The following is a 19767-nucleotide window of genomic DNA, read 5'->3' as shown; positions in this document are numbered from 1 at the left end:
ATGATTTCATCCAGGTTGTATTTTAAATGCCCATAATCGATGCCCTCATTCTGAGCATGAATCTATGTGCTCTTAGATAATTTATGTATAATTTTAATAGATTTGTCAACGGCAGCCCTTCCTCGTCTAAACAGGCTGCTTGCAGACAGATCACTTAATTTGCTCCTCGATGCTATTTTTCATACATGGTTGCTGCGCAGCCGACAGATAGCAGATGATCCCATTACAAACACATTTGACAGGGCATGGGCTGTGGGGATGAGCAAACTCAAGGTCTCCTATGGTGGCGAGCAATGTGTGTCTCCCTCTCACTAGGAAGGGGAAGTCCCAGGGCCCAAGGCAAGGTGCTGGGGCTGCGGTCAGCCGCAGCCCTCAGGAGCTGACGAGCACTCCCGCTTACTTGCCCTAAGAGAGCTTGTTGGTGCCCAGCACATTCCCTACCCTGGGGATCACCTGTTGACAGTTCTTGCTTCCTGCCTCTCTATTTGTGGGGGTGCCCAGCCCATTCATGGGGCAGGCTAGAAGTCTTCAGGGATTGATGTCTCAAAAGCACTTGTCAATATTACTCAGCTATTAAAAAGAATGCATTTGAATCAGTTCTAACGAGGCAGATGAAACTGGAGCCTATTATACAGGGTGAAGTAAGTCAGAAAGAAAAACACCAATACAGTATATTAATGCATATATATGGAATTTAGAAATATGGTAGCAGTGACCCTATATATGAAAGAACAAAAGAGACACAGATATAAAGAACAGACTTTTGGACTCTGTGGGAGATGGTGAGGGTGGGATGATTTGAGAGAATAGCATTGAAATATGTCTGTTACCATATGTGGAATAAATCACCAGTCCAGGTTTGATGCATGAAACAGGGCACTCAAAGCCAGGGCACTGGGACAGCTCTGAGGGATGGGATGCGGAGGGAGGTGGGAGGAGGGTTCAGGATGGGGGACACATGTGCACCTGTGGCTGATTCATGTTGGTGTATGGCAAAAACTACCACAATATTGTAAAGTAACTAGCCTCCAATTAAAATTAATTAATTAATTTTTTTTTTAAAAAGCACTTGTCAGCCAATGAGAGGTGGGAGATGATGAATAAACACCACAGCTTCCTCCTTTGTCTCTTGGGAGGACAACTTTAAGATGGGTTCTCCCCAGCCTCTTGGAGCATCCCCAGCAGGAATGAGCCCCAACTGCCCAGCAGAACCCACTGGTTGATGCTTCCTCAACTGACTTTTCCCCATCTCCTACCTCACATCCCTACTTCCTCGTGGTGATTCCTTGGATCAACTCAAAAAAAAACCTACTTGCATCCAAATTGCTGTTTCAAGGGCCTCTTTGGGGGGGAACTCAAACTAAGATGCTTGTCCTTCTGATGTCTTCAGGTTGATCTTTTAGGTGTGCTTATCCTCCAGGACCTAGATTAGGGCTTGGCAGGGAGCTTCCTGTACCCCAGGAATTCTCCCTCCTCTGACCACCTTCAGCCCCACCAGCAGAGTTAACTTAGCCCTCACCGTCTGCAGCCCCGGGAACTCCCCTGTTTCTGCCCGTGGGTGAGTGATGGAGTAGACACCGAGTCTGCCAGCTCCTTGCTGACCTGAGCGTCTGTCTGAGAGGTGATGGTGCTCCAACCACACCCTCAGTCAGGAGTGAAGACCAGAGATGCCCAGTAGGGCAAAAGATGGGGTAGCCAGACAATGCTGAGAGTGTACCTTTTAGGGGAAAAAAAAGTACAGAAACCCTTCCTTCCAAAGACTGATGTGAGCCCTGATGGATTATTTGCACCATTTCTGTCTGCTGGGGTAATTGCAAAGGCGAGTGCATTGTGTTCCAAGGGAAAAGTGTTCCCTAGACGCGGTAATCCTTGCCATGCCAGCTTGTGACAGAGAGAACCACATCAATTTCTAAATTTTCTCAATGGAGTGAGATGTGTGTAATGTGGAATAAAATATAAACAAGTTTTAAGAAGCATCTATGTGTTTCTTTTTATCAACCTTTAGACGCGTTAAAGCCAACCACAATTTCCTATGAATTCTAGATAATATGTAGTATTTTTATTTGCTACTTCATTGCTAAATGTTTCATATAAAACTGAAGAGGGAAAAAAAAAATACACAGTCCCACATATAAAAGAAGCAGCAGATGGTTAAATGTGACCGTGGGAGAAAAGCAGTGAATGGAGTGGGTTCAGAACAGAGGCTCCCCTGTTGGGTACAGGCCGGAGATGGGGTGGAGGGAAACTCAGGTATGAGGTTACCTGTGCTCATTAGCCATTTGCTTCCACTGTGTTTTAAGTAGCCCATTAGTATTCAGAAGAATCTACAGGTATCTTTGTTACGTTTGTTTTTTTTAATCTTTTAAATGTACATATAAATGAATATGTATTATTTATAGATGTCTTTGGATTTAGAAACATCAAGCTTGAAAAATAATGCAGCAGGGACTGTTTGATTTACTGCTCGCTGGAAAGCGAGGACAGGGGCGGGGGAACTTTCTGCAGGAAGGAAGACTGGGTTGGGGTAAGTTGTTTAACCGTTCTAGGGGACTTTCCTGGCAGCTTCAGTTACAGTTAAACTGTGGAGAGATGACTGGGTGGGGAAAAAAGAGCAGCGGCCAGGGACTTTACAAGCCAACATTGTTGTCCCAGCTCTCCTGCTAATCAGCTGTGTAACCTTTAGCCTGTCACACACCAGCTCTTACCTTTGGTTTCCTGCCCGTATCTGGACATCAAGCCATGCCAGGCTGTGGCCCAGTGATTTGGTGCGTTTGTAGCGATGGCTGTGGGCTCTGGCCGGACTCATCGATTGCTGGGTTCATTTGCACAAGTGCCATGAGTTTGGTAAGCTGTGGTTCCTTGTTTTTTCAGATGGAACATGAAGCTCTGGTGCGATCAAGCCTCTTGCCTGCACACTTTGGTAGAGACCAGGAAAACAGAATTAGCTTCTAATTCTATTTTCAGTTCCTAGGCTGTTTCTATATTGGCCAAGAAAAGCAGAGAACTTACAGAAATTCCTGATAATGACTGCTTTCTGCCTGGGTATGGAGAAACTTGCCTGTCTGTGGTTTATTTTTAAATGGATAACTCATCATATCTGGATAAAAAGTACTGTAATCTCTGAAGACTTTTCTTTCACATTTTTTTTTTTCCCTCTCTGAGAATAGAGAAACAAGGCTCAGGTCTACTCAAAATCATTTTCTGCTGGGTGAGGAAGTGACGCCTCTCAGATCCACTTGGAGCTGGGAAGGGGTTTTCAGCCGCTGGCCCTATGACTTAGGATTCAGAGAAGAGGTGGAACAAGCAGCTGTTGAAGTCATGAAGGCATCTGTCCTCAGGCCTGGCGTCTAGTAGTTGCTGGGGAGGAGGATGAGGGGCTGGTAAGGGCTGAAAGTGTCCTCCTGGAAGAAATTCAGGGAGATGCAGTGAAGGAAGCGGGAAGTGGTAGCTGACCAGCTTTAGATACACCCAGGAAAACTACATACGTGGTCAGCCCATTGATCCTCTAGCTCCCGAGGAAGATCCCTCCCCACCCATTTGTCCTCTGTGTGCTCCCCTCCATGGAGAGGTGTTGGAGAAAAATGCACCACCTCCCCATGGGTGAGGTAGGGATTCCAGCAATACCTATTCTGTACTTCAGTTGGCAGGCATGGTAATAGCAATGTTAGAGCCACCTGTTAATCTGTGCCATGGGCTATGCCAAGTGCCTTTCTTACACCCAAATATTTAACTCTCAGAACAACCAAGGATGTTCAATAATGTCATCTCTTTTGGACAGGGAGGAGATTGGGTCAGAGGGTGGGAGTGGGGTGGAGAGTCTGCCATTTAGACCCAGGTCTCTCAGACTATAAATATCCCATGCTCTCGACCACCCCGCAGGCTGAGCCAACCCTGAACCAGGAGTGTCAGGGTCTAAGATGAAAATCCAAGGTGAGGCTCGGGTTGTGCTGTGTAGACCATGAGCGAGGCTGCGGGGTTTGGTCTCGGGAGAAGGGGCTTCAGAACCTCTCTGCAACTCCACCAGGAAACCAAAACCCACCGAACCTGAAAGCTCACCTTGTCTTACTCTGTGAAGCTGCTTTTCCCCATCCCTTCTCTCTAAGGCTGTCAGGAGGCCAAGACCCAAAGGGTCAGCGGATGCTGAGTGACCGTGACCCTGGCAGCCGTGTTGTTGGCCAGGACAGGCTCAGTCCAGACCCTGGCAATGAGCAGACACTGGACCCGAGAACTTCCTTGGTAGTTGTGTCTCCTATCCTCGTGGCTGTCTCCACCCAGCGACGTATACAGCTGTGGGCCTGATAGTGGGCTGATGTGGTGGCTACCTTGAACACAGGCAAAGGCTCCCTTGAAGCATTGAAGCAGACAGCCCCAGAGTCTGCCACCGTAAAAGGGACAAGCCTCAGAGATGAAACTGGAACAGAGAAGGTGGGAAGGAAGGGGGAAATCCCAGTCTCTCTGGGCTCTCCTGTGGGTCCAGACTTGAGGTGGGCTCTTGCTTGGGTGTGAATTCCTGTGTGGTTGATGCTAAGATGGGGGTCGCCCCACATAGCCAGGATGGACCTTCCTGGAGAACAGCTAGGGGGGACCAGCTTATCAGGTCGAATTCAACTTCCTCTTTCCCCTGCTCTCAACCCACTCCTGGCCTATGATTCTGTTTTACTCCCCAAGACTCAAGATAAATCTTATTCAAATGTTACAGCCTGGCCCCAGAGTGCAAGGGGAACCAAGGGAAAAGCCTTCTTCACATTTGAGTCAGAGTTCTCAGATGGGCAGCGTGGTCATGCAGGTGGAGCCTCCACAGATGACCCACCCACCTGGCTACCTGGACAGCGCTGGAGAGGAGAGGACCCCATCTCTCAGCTCCAGGAAGGAGGGGAGCACCCATTTGCACCGCGATCCAGCTCGGCAACACCAGCAGCTGGCCTTCCTGTCTCTGAATCAGGATGCCAGCCCCTGCCCTGCCTCCCGTGGGGTCTGCGTGGCCGTCTAATGAGGGAGAGAAGATGCGGAAAACACTCCACTGAGCCCATGGCACCAGGCAAATGTGAAGCGTCATCATGAAAAGCTTCAATTTATGGGTCTGAAGGAGAAACAACATCTGGGAAGGAATTATTGCAATTTAAAGGAAGGATGAAGGCCTGGTTTATAAGAGCGAAATCTGGAAGCCACGTCTGATTTTTTTTCTCAAACTGGTTTGTATTCCAATCATGAAGCTGTGGTGTGAACGTCCAGATGTTCGAAGTGAAATTGTAGAAAATGAGTCGAGTCTTGGAGGCGTTCTCCCTCCTTCAGCAGAGCCTTACTGAGCATCTACTACGTGCCAGGTGCCACACGTTCTGGCCGCAGCTTCCCGCCGCTGCGGGTGAGTCAGTGGAACAGGTTTGCTGGCGCCTCTGCCCTTGTCTCCAGCTTGCAGCCCTCCGGAAATGCACGGTCATCCTGGTCCTGGATCCAGGGACAGGAAAACCTCTATTAACTTGTGGGGGGCTCTGAGTGGTAGGGCTGACTTAGGGAGTCCTAGTTAATTGAAGCGGGTCGGCCATGCAAGGAGAAAGTAGTTTGTGTGGGAGCAGTTGATTTGCAACTTTCTTTTACTGAAACGCTACAGTCTGGGTTTCTGGCAGAGCCCTGTTGTGGCAAGACTTCGGACCCAGTCAGTGCCTGGGCACCCCGTTGTCCCCATCTCCCCGTCCTCCTTGCCCAAACCAGCCAAGCAGGACAGAAGAGGGGCTGTTGAGAAGCCTCCATTGGTGACACCGAGTTCTTATCTAACATTCCCAGTAATTCATCCCAGGAGGGTCTGTTCTCCAGAGGGTGCAGAAGACCTACTGGAGAGTTTTCAGGAGAAGGGGTGACTGAAGGCAGGCGGAGGAGGGCCAGGAAGGAGGAGCAGGTGTGGGTCTGGTCACAGTGGCGGAGGAGAGCTGATGCTGTCGAGGACAGGAGGCTGGACACGGCAGGACACTGGGGAGAGCCCAGACTGGCCTGGGTTCTCCAGGGCCCCTGCCATGGAGGGCCGCTGGCGGGGAGGAGTGTGACCTGTTCGGGGTTGAGCACAGTCCCTCTGGCAACAACGGAGCGTGTCGCAGGGGGTTTGGTGCGGGGCGGGGGTTGCTGTTGCTATGATCCAGGTGTGAGAAGGGGAGGCCTCACCCCAGGGAGCCGTGATGGAGCCTGGAGAGAACTGTTCTGAGCAGTGACGGGGCACGTGGCGGTGCTGGGCCCTGAGATGAGGGTCTGGCAGTAGCAGGTATGGGGGACGGTGCAGTATCAGGTGGGCTGGTTGGGGGGCGGGATTGATTGCTGGAGTAGAAGCTGCCAAGAAAACCTCAGTGCAGTGGTTGTGAGCCAGCAAACTCCACCCTGCCCAACAGCATCCGCCTCCTTAGAATGGAATTTCTCTCAGAGGAAAGAATTTAAATTTCCTCTTTGGGATGGGGGAGGGTGACAATGAAAAAGGTTAATAGTAACAAGAATCCAGGTGAGCTACCTTCCTACTGACTGGGGTTGGGGGCAGGGGGACGCATCTGTGACCACTCTGCTCTGTGCAGGGTGAGGGGGGTCACTTGGGAACCTGAGCACCTCGGAGCATCTGGGGTTGGCCCACAAGCTGGCAATGCGGGTCGGGGGAGAGGTCAGTCCAGTCGTGGGGTTGGTTTGGGCTCACCAGGACCTGATTGGAATGTGACGTCCATGACACCTGTGCTTTTATTCAGCCCAGGGTGGTGACTTCAGAGAAAACACAAAACAACTCTAGGCTCCTCATTGATTGGGGTCCCAGGAACAAGTGAGCTGAAATTCAAAACAAAGATGTGGGTTGGGAGGACAAACCTAGAGCTCCAATTCTAGCTCCCTTCCACTTGCTACGTGACTTTGGAGGATTCTTATTTTCCATGAGCCTCAGTTTCCTCATCTATAAAATGGGACTACTAATAGTAACGTATTCATAAGCTTGTTAAAATGTATACGATAAACTGTGAACAGCTAGACATTGAAACATCAAATGTTATGAAAATATTGTTATTATCCTCCAGTGAGGAGTCATGGCCTCTGAAGATCCTGTCTTTCTTTGAAGAACACGTGCCCACAGAATAACTCACCAGGCAATGCATCCCCGTCTTGGAGAATACGTAATGGGTCTCATCAGTGGCCAATTCTGGCTCCTTAATGGAAACAAAAAGCCTCCACATTGTGCTGCATCTTTGCATCTTAATTCTCTCCTTGAAAAAGCAGTGCCTTCCAGACCCCTCAGTCCATGAACTGTCGAGAACCTGATAGATAAACACTCAAAGAGTGTTTATTTGGGGATTGGCAACACGCCTGCAAGCTTTGGTGAACCATGGTTGATATTATTAATGGATGGCCTGTTTTTCTCTCTTCTCAAATGAAGGAGAATGTGAATGAGTGTTTCCCTTGCAGGATACATTCAGAGCAGCCATCCAAGCCTGTGCCGGGGTGCCCGAGGGTCCTTCTCCAGGACTGAGGGGAAGGTGGGTGTGGGAGCTGGTTTTCTTGCTCTGGTTTACAGCCTCCAGTTACTTTGCTCTTTTCCTTCCAAGGAAGAATCCTCGTTTCCCAGTTGGCTGAGGGGTGGTGAGCTGCCCAGTTGCTGGAGTCGTAATTGGGTAGCGTGGTCAAGACCCAGGCAGAGCTGCTCTCTGATCCTGCATCAGATGGGAGCCTCCCTAATTGGTTTCTCCTCTCTTAAGGCAGCTTCTCTCCAAAAAAAATTGGTATCTTTTATAGGGAAGTAAAAATGAAATCCTGGGGCCTTTGTTTATTATTCTCTTGGCTATCAATTTGGTTCATGTCAGGAACCATCTTTATTTATAGACTTAGAGTTAGAATGGGTCTCAAAAATATCTCTGAGTTTAATTTTGAGGATCTCCCAGCGTTTAGACAGTTATGTAACCCAAAGAGCCCATCCATGGGTCTTGGTTTTATATTGGCCTTTATGCTCTGTCAAACTCAATTAGCATCTCGTAAGAGCCTTGAGAAGGTAAAGGACTTAAGACCACTTTCACAGACATTGACTTATTACTTATTTTTTAAAACTTAAGTTTAAAAAAGTCCCTCATCCTTTGACTTTTTAAATTTTCTTTTCCATAGGCCTGGAAGCTGTTCTTTGAGGATGAGGTTAGTGAGAGAGAAAAGGTTGGTTTGACCAGAGAGGTCAGAAGTCAAGTCCAGAGGTTGAACCTTCATCTCCCTTGGGGATGAAAATTCATACCTACTTCCCTGGAATTCCTGGTTTCTTTCCTGAGATTCATTTTCCCAGGCCATGATCTTTGGAAACTGAAGATTTTGCAGTGTTATCTTGGGAATTAAATTATTACTAGAAATCAGTTTCTAGTCATTTATTTTAAAATCATTTTAAGTACCATGCATCTCATTACAGTAGAATATGTTTAGGTAGATGAATAGAACTTACAGGCTTTCTAAGAAGAAAACATAGTGAATAATGAAGGGTCTATACATATCCCCATGTGATGGGTGCTGTGGGCCAGAGATTCAGACATTAAGATAATGTTTGTGCTCAGGATGCAAGGATTAGTGGTTGGGTGGGAGAAAGAAGGGTAAGAAGAGGAAAGAGATGAAATTACTGAGACATCAACTAATGCTAAATATGAGCTGAGAACAGCTAGAAAACCCTCAAGGGAGGCGCCTCTGGTTGGGGTGGGCAGAGATGTCATGACGGAGGTGTGACTTGCCCCGGGATTGTGAGCAGGTGATGGCAATAGCAAGATGCTGATGCTTTTGCTGTGGATGATAATTATGTACCAGTTTCTCTAATGCATTAATAAAGAGAAACGAGAGTTCATAGAAATTAAATAATTTATCCAGTGTCACAAAACTAAGGGCCACGTTAGAATTCTAATTCAGATGTCTGATTTCCACAGTCCTGCTTCTAACCATCTCTGAGAATGTATTCATTAGAGTCTTGACAGGAAACAGACACATCCAAATGTGTAATCTGAAGAGAGTTCAATGAAAGGGCTATTCACAAAGGTGTAGACACAGTAGGAAGAGAGCATACAACAGGACAATACCCCAGGGCTCATAATCAGGGCAAGGGGAGGGAGCTGTTACTGGAAGGCAGAGAGAGAGCTGTGTCCTCCTCAACACCAGCCACCAGCCATGACGTTCAGCAGAAGGTCATCTCATGAAGACTCTGCAGGAAGAAGGAGAGAGGGGAAATAAACACCCAGCCCCACCCCAATCCTGGGTCTCCTGCTGGTGTCTGCATTGGCTGAACATAACTGGAAGTCCCAGGGTCTCAGAGCTGGAGTGATGCTCTCCATGCTGACTGGGTGAGCCTCCCAGGACACAGAAATGGATGGAGAGCTGACCTGGAGGAGCGAACAGAAGATCCCCAGCACAGCCTGTGATGTCTCACCCGTCAGCTCGCATTAGGGTCTTTTCATAAGCACATTAGGGAACAGTCCCAGAGAACTCTGCTTTGCATGTGGTTTTTTTTTTTTTTGTTCAGAACTTTGTTTCAGTTATCTCCTCTAGAAGTTGACCTCCAGGGACCACAAAGGAGGAAAGATGAGGCCATTGTCATCAGATCAGTGTAGACAGCCCTGCCGGCTTGCCCCCTGAGCTGCCCCACTGGGCTCCTGTCTCGGCTGCCGTAGCGGTCTGGCACAGCCCAGAGAGTCGAACCATCTGAGATGGAGAGAAGGGAAGCCACTTAACCTGACATTGGCAACCAAGAGTTTGTCTCGAGAGTGAGAGCTCTTCCTAAAACCTGGTGGCCAGGGTCTTGGGCTCTCGGTGAATAGGCTTTACAGTGGCTCAGTGGTAAAGAACCCACCTGCCAATGCAGGAGGTGTGAGTTTGATCCCTGGGTGGGGAAGATCCTCTGGAGAAGAAAATGGCAACCCATTGCGGTATTCTTGCCTAGGAAATCCTGTGGACAGAGGATCCTGGCAGGTTACAGTCCATGGGGTCACGAGAGTCAGACACAACTTGGCAACTAAACCGCCCCCCCGCCTTCCAATGGCCTGCAAGGCCCCACACAAACTGAATTCTCACCTCTCCAGCTTAATGTCCTATGTGGCTATCCCATGTCCAGCCACAACGGAGGGTCCTTGCGGATCCAGGAATACGAGTCACTGACTCTTCCTCTGCTCTGAATGCTACCCCCTCCCCGGACACCTGCACGGCCCATACCTGCATCACTTACCAGCATGCTCAAATGTCATATTCTCACGGAGCCTATGACCCCAACCACCCTCTCTAAGCTGTACCACACCCCCACACTCATCTTCTGCCCCACTTCTCCTCTAACAAATAGTCCTGACTGCCTTCTAATCTACTGTACAATTAGTACTTATTTCTTAAGTTTATTGTTTATTCTGTGTTTCTATCCACTAGAAGAGGAGTTCCAGGAGGGCAGGATTTTTTTCTTGTTTTGTTTCCTCGTATTCCCAGTGCCTAGACACTGCCTGACACATAACAAGGACTCCATTAACATGTGCTGAATGAATGAATGGGTAAATAAATGAATGAGATCCTCAAGGATCTTAAAATGGACTGACCGCTGTCCTCTAGTCCTCTCTATTCCCCAGCACACATCTGCCAATGATCTTTCCCAGAAATACATCGATCGTTTGTTGTCACCAGTACTGTCGATACTTTGTGGCCAAAGAGTTCGATTTAACTGTGTGCTTCAAGGAAGCTTGGTAGAGGAAATGTGCTCACGGCTTTGGCTCCATGTCAGAGTTAAATGGTGACCTTGGCTTTCTTTGCTTCCCTACAGAAGTTATTTCTTAATCGTAAAGGGAACACACTATCCTTAGAAAAAACACTATTTTTGCCACTTTCAGCTTTAAAATGGCTATTTGATATGGCCCATGTGTCTGTCCACAACAGCTGAAAAAGCTTGAGGTGAGAGGCTCAGAGAAAGACCCATTGTGTCATCGGAGCAAAGCGCATAGTAAGATGGAATTAGTTTACAATAACTTATTTACCTGTCCACATCCTTCATATCACATTAAAGCTTTCCCCAGCTAGCTGGGACTCTGGAGTGCTAAGAGGAAAAGGGAAAATCAATTGATAATGATATATTCAATTTAGAAAAATATATTGATCCCCAGGTAATGACAGTCGTGCATTTATTGCAGTGGAGGGTGACGTTGCCTGTCATGAAGATAGTATTCACATATATTATATTTGAAAGAGGAAACTAGGAATAACCCTGCCTTCCCTTAATAGATAGTCTCTTTCTATGAGGTATTAATCTATATATTTCATAAAAAAAACCTTCTCTCCAGGGGACCCATCGTTTGCCTCCTCAAGGTCTTCTGGTCCATTGTCTAAAAGTAATGATTTGTTTTGGTGGTTCTCAAGTTTGTGTCCTGTTCTCTTTTCAGCATTAGATTAAAGATGTTCATTTTTTATTTTTTCCTGTCTCTAATTTCTTGGTTTGGATTAGATGGAAAGGAATGCCATGATTCTCATTCTTATTGAGTGATTATGGCTTTGCTATGGGGATTTGAGCTTTGTGCATTGGGGAGTGGGGAATTAAGATCTCATATCTGCCCCTTGGGGTTCTCTGCTACCCATTCAGACCCCCTTATCTTGGTGGCCAGGGCCAGTTTGGGCATGGCCTGTGCATGGTCATCACACCAGGAAATCCAAGGTAGGGACAAGCTTCCTTTTAGGGTGGGGACCACCTAAGATGCTGGAATTCCAAAAAGAGCTTTTCGAAAAAGATGATATCTTTTCCCCACCCCACCCTCACTCTTCTCTTGTCTCTTTTTAGACGGCCTGGCCTCCTGGTGATGCTCACGTCGTGCTAAGAGTTGGTGGCTATCGAGGATTTTGCATCCTGGGGACGAATCCTGAGCTTGCCAGAGACGGACGGTGCAAGGTAGGTCAGCTCACCTGGAAGTCAGGCATTTTCTCTGACATTGATTACCTCGGGGAACTGAGGTATAATAGATGTAGCTGGTCCTCTCACCATATTGTTCGTGAGATTTTTACCATAGACCTGAGATTCACTGGTACCCAGAGCCAAGCTTAGCCCCCTGGGCCCCCACCCTTCTGGAATCAATGCACAAGCATGACTGGCACTCTTGATCACTCACTTGGGGCTCTGGCCCCATAGGAATTTGGGTCTGGGGGCAGCCAGCAGCTACATGACTCTTAAGCTCCTCAAAAATTGTAATTCTTCCTAATTTAACTTTCTCTTGTTATTAAAATAGTATTGTTTAAATGTCATTAAAATATTATTGATATTGTTAATATTAAAATAAATATTATAGTATTTGTTCATTGTAAAACTATTATAAAAAATAGCACCTAAAATTATATAAATTATTTGTTAATATAGTCCTGAGAAATAACCACTTCAGTGCCCCTTTCCTGGCTGTTTTCCTTTAGATAGAGGGTACACGCACACATGTATTCACACAGATGAGGTCACACGGTGTGTACTACTTGGTAACTCGTTATGTCGACTTCACAGGCTGTCCCAGGGACCTTTTCAAGCCACTGAATACAATTATATACCACCTTCTTTTTTTGGGCCACACCCCGATGCATGTGGGATTCTAGTTCCCTGACCAGGGATCAAACCTGCACCCCCTGCATTGGAAGCATGGAGTTCCAACCACTGGACCACCAGGGAAGTCCCTCTATAGCATTTTTAAAGGCTTCATATCATATGGCTACAATAAGCTATAAAGTTTACTTGTATGTGTGTTAATTTCTCAGTCGTGTCCAACTCCTTGTGACCCCATGGATTGTAGTCTGCCAGGCTTCTCTGTCCATGGGATTCTCCAGGCAAGAAAACTGGAGTGAGTAGCCATTCCCTTCTCCAGCGCAAATTTCCAACCGAAGGATCAAACTGGGGTCTCCCACATTACAGGCAGATTCCTCACCGTCTGAGCTACCAGGGGAAGCCCCACAGTTTACTTAACCAGAGACTTAATAATGGAAATTTACTGCATTTTTGATCCATCACTCTTACCAATAATACTACAACAAACATTTTTGCATATGTCTCTTTACATAGTCAATTGATTATTTTCTTGGATTAAATTTATAGAGCTCAGGCTTAAAGTTTTGATTCAGGAGCCTCCAACATAGATTGTGAAGACCAGGCAGTCAGGGGAGTTGTGGGTGGGGCAGGGGGTGCCCAGAATAATGAAGGTGGGAGTTGGGGACGCGGGCAGTGGGATTCAGGCCGGTTGAGGCTGAGTGGCCTAGGCTAGCACGTCTCGATGACACTTGAACCTTTAGAGGTCCAGGGGCCAGTGCCACCCTGCATCACTCCTGGGGCCTGGTGCTGTGTGAGCTCAAGTGTGTGCTTTCCGCAGGACCACGCCCTGGTGCCCGCTGACCAAGAGCCTCAGGGCCTCTGCCTGGGGCCAGCCTGGAGCCTGAACCCCAGCTTCCTTCCATATCAGGGGCCTTGGCAGCAGACCAGCCAGGTTCCTCCGTGTCCCCATTGTCCACTGGTCAGCAAGCTTTCTCTCTGGAATCAGAGGCAGTGGAGTTGGGGTGCCCTTCACTCCCAGGGCCTTCCCACAAACAGAAGGGATCCCAAGGTGCAGCCACCGTGACAGTCAGCAGGAAGCTGGAGGGGGTTCCAGGCCAGGCCTGAATCAGCTGCTGAAACAGAAGAAACACCCATGTGCATCCAGCCTGCTGCCACCTAGCACCCCAGTAGCGGTGGCCAGCGGGGGCTGATGGGCTCCTGACCTTGAGAGTTGTTCTTAGAGCACCACTGGCTGGCTGGACAGTTATCCGGCTACTCATCCTGGACACTAGGGAATGCTTTGCTTCTGAGGCTGCCGAGCCAGAGAGGAAAGTTGGAAAACTAGCTTCAGTCGGAAAACTGAGCCTGTTGGAGAAGTGATAAAGGATCCACCTGCCAATGCAGGAGACGCAGGTTCGATCCCTGGGTCGGGAAGATCCCCTGGAGAAGGAAATGGCAACCCACTCCAGTAATCTTGCCTGGAAAATCTCATAGACAGAGGAGGCTGGTAGGCTCCAGTCCATGGGGTCACAAGGAATCAATGCAACTTAAGGACCAAACAACAAGAACAACAAGCTTGGATTTGGTGACCATGGCATTCAGTGTTTGAGAAAAGAGTCAGGAGATGCTCTTCACTGAAGTCAGCCTTCTAAGAATATGTCTTCAAGTTCTAGTGTGAGTGTGGATGGCACAGAGGCGACAGAGAGACCCAGACAATGGTTCTGATAGCCCTTATTTGGGAGTCCTCTATTCCCTGCCTCTGTTTCAGCTGACACACGGCTCTTATTTATCCCATTCTTGGAGAAGCCTGTATTTTAAGATTGGGAGGGCACTGAAGGTGACCTTACCAGGCATATCTGATAGGACACACCCCTTGTGGGCCTCACATCTCTGTGCCCACTGTGAACGCCTGGCGATCTTCCCCACCACCTGGCCAGCCCTGGAGGATGGGAATCACACTGATTCTCTCTGTGTTCCCTTCCCCCATCCCACCCAGTGCCTGCTGGGCTTTCAATAAATATCCACCGTACACTCAGTCATAACCATTCCCCAGAGCACCACCACAGCACGTAGTCCAGTGCTGGGCTGTCCATTTCCTTCATGTGCGGGACTCCCACTCATTCCCAAGAAGACAAGAAGTTTCCACGACCCACTTCGGCCCCTTGGTGACCAGTGGTAGAACTATCACCTTCCTGTGGAAACTGGGTCAGATTGCTTTGCTCAGTGTTTCCTGCTACAAAGCAGGGTCTGCTCAGATAAAGAGCCTGGAGGGCTGCTCTCCACTTGGCAGTGGTTTGATGAGAATCCTCTGCGTAACCGAGAGGATGGTACCAGAACCAGCCAGCGGGAGGGAAATCTGAGGCTAGCATTGCAGTGTATGATCCTGGCTGCGGCAAGGCTGAGCAGTTGGGGGTCAAGATAAGGACCCGGTTTGTGTAAGACTGAGGGTTGAGCCAAGAATGGCATTAATAGACACCTAGGCTCAGAGCTGTGAAGGGCCAATGCCAATTGCCATCAGTGGGTAGGAACGCCCCTGAGTAGCATCCCCCGGCCCCATCCTGGGACTCTCAGTGCTGCCCACCCAGGCCCCGAGTCCCTCTGTGAGCCCAGAATCCTGGGAGGACATTGCAAATGTCCCCGGATCTAATGAGACCTGGAGTTGTTCCATAGAGGACACTAGGTGCTGTGCCCTGGACTTTTGCACTCACAGCAGCGTCACCCTGCAAAGCCAACTCAAAGGTGCCTTTGCTGACCACATGCATCCTCTCCTTCCTTCACTCCCTCACTCTGCACAGCCGCTCTTCTGTGGATCCCCAGTCCCTTCTCCCTCCTTCCCTTACTCAGCCATCCCCTTTCGGCTTCCACCCTAAACCAACAGGCTGGGGCACAAATCCTTCAGTGGAGCCTTAGCCAAACCCTCAGCCCTGGCCGGGCATCCTTCTTGCATCACTGGCCCATTCCTGGCCCAGTCCCTGCAGCTGATCCCTTCCTTCCCTGTTGTCCTCAAGACCTCCCACCAACCCTGGACTCCTCGGTCAGGGTCCTTTTCGTTTCATGGAGAAATGAAGCCTCCCACCTTCAGCTTTGGGCGGGCTGTATCTCCCTGTCTTTCTGGCCACTCCAGACCATCTTTCCTCCTTCTGCCTGTAAACGAGCTTGTTTGTGCTGCTGCGTTTTCCTCAGCTTGCCTGTCTCTCAGCAGCCCCTCTACTCCCTCTGCTTCAGCTGCCCCGGGACTTGATTCTTGGGCAACATCTCTGTCCCAAGGTCCTGACCCCTTCTCTGTAGTTCTGAGAACTGCATCGCAGACTCAAGAGAAGCCACTTCATGGCTATGAAGCATCGCCTCTCCCTCAGCTATCTGTGAATCTCTGTCTCCTTTGCCTTGAGCCTCTCATCCTCCTTTCTGGACCATGAGCTTCTGGAGGACAGATCATTTTCTTATCTCCCTGTTATGACATCAGATAATGTTATTCAGCTCAGAGATCACAGGACTGCAGGACAGAGTGACCTCACAGACAGTGTGATGGATGGGACCCTGGAAGGAGAGACCACTGGGCTCTCATCCCAAACCCACCACTAGCTCCCGACAAGCCCCATGCAACTTTCTGAGCCTCCATCTCCTCTGCTTTAACCCCCCGCCTTCCTAACTCCCAAGAGAAAATGGACAGGCTCAGAGGTAAAATGATGCTACCTGGACCAGCAGTGCTCAGCCCTCAGTGAACACTGCAGTCACCTGGAGAGTTTAAAAAACAAGATGCATGGGTCCTTCCCCCAGACCTTCCAACTTCATCATTCTCATGAGCATGGGCATCTGTGTATCTTAAATCTTTAACCAACAGTCTCATCTCAAAGGTGTTGCCGAATTCCTGGATTCTAAGCCCTGAGGAATTGGGGTGGAAGTTATGGAGATTTGTTGTTGTTTTTCTTCAATAGCTAAATCATGTCCAACTCTTTGTGACCCCATAGATTGGTGCCCACAGACTTCACTATCCTTTACTGTCTCCTGGAGTTTGCTCAAACTTATGTCCATTGAGTTAGTGATACCATCCAACCATCTCATCCTATGTTGTCCCCTTCTCCTAGATTTGGCGAAACAAAATTCCTGTATGATGTTGTATAATTTATCTGCATTTTTAGCCACTCTAAAATCTACCCCCTGGATCCAGGCTTCTGAAAGCTGGGTACCTTGGCTATGACATATCAGCCCTATTCATCTTGCCCCACCCCAAAATGCTTTTAATGAACCCTACAGGCAGACTTTCCTGGTGGTTCAGATGGTAAAGAATTTGCCTGTGATGCAGGAGACCCACATTCAATCCCTGGGTTGGGAAGATACCCTGGAGGAGGGCATGGCTTCCCACTCCAGTATTCTTGTCTGGAGAATTCCATGGACAGAGGAGCCTGGTGGGCTGCAGTCCATAGAGTCCTAAAGAGTTGGACACGACTAAGTGACTAATACACACAGGCTGTCGCAAGATCTTTTTTCCTATGGAGTATATGGATATGCCCACATTTAGGATTTTATGGCAGTCAATGTCCATCCTGTCACTGTGACCCCTTGGCTGGGTCCCTTGGGAGAAGTTCCTGTGATTCCAGCGCAGACATATTCTAACGAGCCTTCATCATAGTATCTCATACTGGATCATGTCATAACAGATCAGCTCCTTGTTTGCCTTTTTCAAGTCTAAACAGTGGCTCAACCTAGTTGCATATTAAAATCATCTAGGGAGATTTTTACAGGTCTGATATCCAGGCAACACAACAGGTCAATTAGACCAAAATTTCTCAGGCTGAGACCCAGGCATTTTGTGACACACCCCAGGCCATTCCAGTGGGAGGCCAAGGTCAGAGGCACCACCAAGCATGGAGGCAAATCTGTGACCCATTTGTAGCAAATGAATGGGACTTCCTACGTGTGGTTTCATGGAGACAGCATGCCTTGCACCATTGCCTGCCCCTACACTTGTTTGTCTTACAGTATCATTGTAAGTCACCTTCAATCCTTTCTGAACTCAGTTAGGTGAAAACAAACAGAATAGAAAGCGTCCTGCTTTTCCCTGGCTGGGCCCTGGGCACAGCTCCTGCCTCATTGGACCTCCCAGGAGAGAGTGTTGCAGACTCCCTCCCCTACCCACAAGTGCCAGGCTAGAACATTTGGTGCTGGTGATCCCACAGTGGGGAATTGCAGCCAGTCTTCCCAGAGCTCTCCAGGGACTGACAGGGTCATCCACCAGAGCAGCACTGTGCTCAGGATGGTGGCTGCACCCTCCTTGTCTGCCCTCCTTGGCCTGTGAGACTCTACCCCATACTGAACCATCGACTATCATCAGCCAAAGGCAGGCGATGCCCCAGGGGTGGAACCCCTGCTTCTGGAGCTGAGTTGTACAGTTCCCCTTAGCTAATTGGGATGGGGAGGGGCGCACACGCCAGTTTTCACTCCAGCTGCAAAACCTCGTTTGGCACCTGGGCCAGAAATAGCTTATCTGTAAACCTCAGAGTTTATTTTTGTGGCCAAGTTTGATTTTCCAGGCGACCTGTCTCCTTCCTTACATTGCACCTGCCCCAGAGACCAGGGCTGTTGACTCACAGTTGTGAGTCTGTGCCCTATGGGAGGGCACCTGGCCCAGGGGCGCGGAAGTTGACACCCAGCCTGCACTCTGCCAACTTCGTTGTGTACTGTGAGGGCTCAGAGGGAGGGCACCTCTTACTGATTTGCAGGAAAATGCCAAATAGACTGGTAGTAGGCCCTGCCAGAGTCCTGCTATAGGAGAGAACCATGCACATGTTTGTCCAGTAACCATGGAAGGATGCTCCTGAATTTGTGGCTTCTGTCTCTTATTGATTGTCTCATATATTCACAGGTCACTCAGAACTTTTTAGCTTTTATCTTCTAATCATAGATTCTGTGTGTCTGTGTGAGTGTATCTTGCAACATGACAGACAGAACCAGAAGCATTGAGGCTGTAGGAGGAATACCCAGCCCATGGCAAAACAAATGGTTATTCCAACATTCATTCATTCATTCACTTAAGCACTCACTGGCAACCACACTGTATATTGTTCTAGGTACAGGGTCCAGTGAGGTCAAAACCTCACTGGTCAAAAACCTGTCCTCAAGGAGCTGGCAGTCCAGTGGGGAGATCAGCAAGTAAATACCTTCATATAATAAGATGTGATAAATACAACAATAGGAATATAGACAGGAACTTTCACAATGTGCTATGGAAGAACTCATTCAGTCAACAAATATTTCTTGAGAGTCCCTGCTCTATGCCAGGTATTATTGCAGCATGGGGGATATAGCAGTAACCGTATGAGACCAAGTCCATGACCCAGAGCTCACGTTTGAGGCCATGAGAGTACTCAGCCGCTAACTTAGTTTGGTCAAACCACAGGCTTCCAAGAAGAGGAAGTTTCAAGCTGGAAGTGTGTGTGTGTGTGTGTGTGTGTGTGTGTGAGTAAGTGAGTGCAGGCAGCATTTCAGGCAGTAGGAACATCTTGTGCAAAGGCTGGAAGGTATAAAAGGACAGGAGAGCCCAGAGCATAAGTGCTAACGGTGACCTAAGAGGTGGGAGATGTGGCTGGAAAGGTAATTGGATCTCTGCCCTGATGGGCCGTGAGTGCCATGCTAAGACCCCAGAAGCCACCCTCTGAGATAATGGAAGCACAGCTGGAGGCTCACAGAGCACTGGTTAGAGTCCACTGTCACAGCCCAGCCCTGCGCCCTCCCTGACCCCAAGACTCTTTAGCAGGCCTGTGCCCTGGGCAGCCGCTACCCAGCCTCCCTTCATTAGAACATCCAAGGCTAAGGTCACATGACTTACTCTATTCTTCCCACGACCCCATGCCTTCAGTTTGCAAGCTGTTTTCACATAATTTCATCTACTTGGTCATAAGGGAGACCCTAGAGGCAGACAGAGAGTGATGATTGTTGCCATTGTTTATGCCGAGCAGCAAGCTGAGGCTCAGAGAGGGTCGGTGTCTTGCCCGAGGTCACACAGCCAATCAAAGCAGACTAGGAACTGGAGTCCTTGTCTCTTGAGTCCTAATCCAGAGCTCTTCTTGTCTCCACGTGAACTGCTACTCCATAGATTGAAACCTAAGAGCACTGCTGCTGCTGCTGCTAAGTCGCTTCAGTCATGTCCGACTCTGTGCAACCCCATAGACCGCAGCCCACCAGGCTCCCCCATCCCTGGGATCCTCCAGGCAAGAATACTGGAGTGGGTTGCCATTTCCTCCTCCAATGCATGAAAGTGAAAAGTGAAAGTGAAGTCG

At 48.7% G+C, this 19767-nt stretch overlaps 1 protein-coding gene across 3 annotated transcripts in view; it reads left to right on the top strand.

Annotated features, from left to right (window-relative positions):
• KLHL29 (kelch like family member 29) overlaps positions 1 to 19767 on the top strand; it is a 326642-nt gene that overhangs the window by 77657 nt on the left and 229218 nt on the right. For all 3 annotated transcript variants that reach the window (XM_043469264.1, XM_043469265.1, XM_043469262.1), the window contains exon 2: positions 11771 to 11878. The gene's annotated coding sequence lies outside the window, so the exon portion shown is untranslated. The remainder of the gene's footprint in view (positions 1 to 11770; positions 11879 to 19767) is intronic.

Source organism: Cervus canadensis, chromosome 5, assembly GCF_019320065.1.
Source record: "Cervus canadensis isolate Bull #8, Minnesota chromosome 5, ASM1932006v1, whole genome shotgun sequence".
NCBI classification, from domain to species: Eukaryota; Metazoa; Chordata; class Mammalia; order Artiodactyla; family Cervidae; genus Cervus; species Cervus canadensis.
Note: the sequence above shows the minus strand (reverse complement) of the source record. Positions and strands in the feature narration are given on the sequence as shown.